The sequence below is a fragment of the Aulonocara sp. 'chitande type north' Nkhata Bay genome, linkage group LG17 (genome assembly GCF_057382095.1).
Source record: "Aulonocara sp. 'chitande type north' Nkhata Bay isolate Kocher_YH1m ecotype deep benthic linkage group LG17, A_spYH_male_GT1.1, whole genome shotgun sequence".
Lineage (NCBI taxonomy): Eukaryota > Metazoa > Chordata > Actinopteri > Cichliformes > Cichlidae > Aulonocara > Aulonocara sp. 'chitande type north' Nkhata Bay.
In genome coordinates, this window is record NC_141360.1 from 35,001 (window position 1) to 37,500 (window position 2,500).

Sequence of the window (2,500 nt, forward strand, 5' to 3'; positions counted from 1 at the left end):
TTTCAGCTGTAAGGGAGGCAAGAGCAAGGTGTGATGTAGGTCCCCGGGGCCTGCTGGAGGTCCAGGTCCATGCCCGATGTGAGTAGCAGCAGGGCCAGCGCGCCCAGGAGCACATCTTTTTCGACCGTAAAGGGAGACAGGAGGCCGACTCACTGCCTCGGCTAAATGGAGAGGCAATTTCAGCAGGGCCAGGGCACAGGCATGGACCTTTTCAGCTGTAAGGGAGGCAAGAGCAAGGTGTGATGTAGGTCCCCGGGGCCTGCTGGAGGTCCAGGTCCATGCCCGATGTGAGTAGCAGCAGGGCCAGCGCGCCCAGGAGCACATCTTTTTCGACCGTAAAGGGAGACAGGAGGCCGACTCACTGCCTCGGCTAAATGGAGAGGGAATTTCAGCAGGGCCAGGGCACAGGCATGGACCTTTTTCAGCTGTAAGGGAGGCAAGAGCAAGGTGTGATGTAGGTCCCCGGGGCCTGTTGTCGTACCATAGGCACGAGTGGTGTGTGTGTGTGGCAAAGAGTTTCTGCGCAGTGTACCAGGGGCACGGGGAAAGGTTGTTGTACCATAGGCACGAGAAAAGTTGTCGTACCATAGGCACGAGAAAAGTTGTCGTACCATAGGCACGAGTGGTGTGTGTGTGTGTGTGGCAAAGTCCTACTGAGCGGTGTACCAGGGGCACGGCGAAAAGTTGTTGTACCATAGGCACGAGAAAAGTTGTTGTACCATAGGCACGAGAAAAGCTGTCGTACCAGGGGCACGGAGGAAAGTTGTTGTACCATAGGCACGAGAAAAGTTGTCGTACCATAGGCACGAGGAGAGTTTGTGTGGCAAAGTGCTACTGAGCGGTGTACCAGGGGCACGGCGAAAAGTTGTTGTACCATAGGCACGAGAAAAGTTGTTGTACCATAGGCACGAGAAAAGCTGTCGTACCAGGGGCACGGAGGAAAGTTGTTGTACCATAGGCACGAGAAAAGTTGTCGTACCATAGGCACGAGGAGAGTTTGTGTGGCAAAGTGCTACTGAGCGGTGTACCAGGGGCACGGCAAAAAGTTGTTGTACCATAGGCACGAGAAAAGTTGTCGTACCATAGGCACGAGAAAAGTTGTCGTACCATAGGCACGAGGAGAGTTTGTGTGGCAAAGTGCTACTGAGCGGTGTACCAGGGGCACGGCGAAAAGTTGTTGTACCATAGGCACGAGAAAAGTTGTTGTACCATAGGCACGAGAAAAGCTGTCGTACCAGGGGCACGGAGGAAAGTTGTTGTACCATAGGCACGAGAAAAGTTGTCGTACCATAGGCACGAGGAGAGTTTGTGTGGCAAAGTGCTACTGAGCGGTGTACCAGGGGCACGGCGAAAAGTTGTTGTACCATAGGCACGAGAAAAGTTGTTGTACCATAGGCACGAGAAAAGCTGTCGTACCAGGGGCACGGAGGAAAGTTGTTGTACCATAGGCACGAGAAAAGTTGTCGTACCATAGGCACGAGGAGAGTTTGTGTGGCAAAGTGCTACTGAGCGGTGTACCAGGGGCACGGCAAAAAGTTGTTGTACCATAGGCACGAGAAAAGTTGTCGTACCATAGGCACGAGAAAAGTTGTCGTACCATAGGCACGAGAAAAGTTGTCGTACCATAGGCACAAGCAGTGCGTGCGTGTGTGTGGCAAAGTGTTTCTGCGCAGTGTACCAGGGGCATGTTTGAATTTACATTCTGGAGTACCAGGGGCACGAGGATTTTGCCAGTGGTGTTTTGCTTTGTCAGTGGGAGGGGGCTTAAGTGTGGGTCCACGGGGCATGCTGGAGGTCAAGGTCCATGCTGGATATGCGCTGGAGGGTAACTGCAGGAGAAGGAAAGCTAGTGGGGGATTAGAGCAGGGGAGGATGTGCGTCCCCGGGGCCTGCTGGAGGTCAAGGTCCATGCTGGATATGCGCTGGAGCGTAACTACAAGAAAGGTAAGCTAGTGGGGGACTAGAGCAGGGGAGGATGTGCGTCTCCGGGGCATGCTGGAGGTCAAGGGCCATGCTGGATATGCGCTGGAGGGTAACTGCAGGAGAAGGAAAGCTCATGGGGGATTAGAGCGGAGGAGTATGTGGGTCCTCGGGGCCTGCTGGAGGGCAAGGGCCATGCTGGATTTGTGGTGGAGGGTAACTGCGGGAGAAGGAAAGCTAGTGGGGGAGTAGAGCAGAGGAGTATGTGGGTCCCCAGGGCATGCTGGAGGTCAAGGGCCATGCTGGATATGCGGTGGAGGGTAACTGCAGGAGAAGGAAAGCTCATGGGGGATTAGAGCGGAGGAGTATGTGGGTCCTCGGGGCCTGCTGGAGGGCAAGGGCCATGCTGGATTTGTGGTGGAGGGTAACTGCGGGAGAAGGAAAGCTAGTGGGGGAGTAGAGCAGAGGAGTATGTTGGTCCCCGGGGCCTGCTGGAGATCCAGGTCCATGCTAGATACGTGGTACAGGGTTAACTGCAGGAGGGGGGGGGGGGGGGGTAATGTGGGTTCACGGGGCCTGC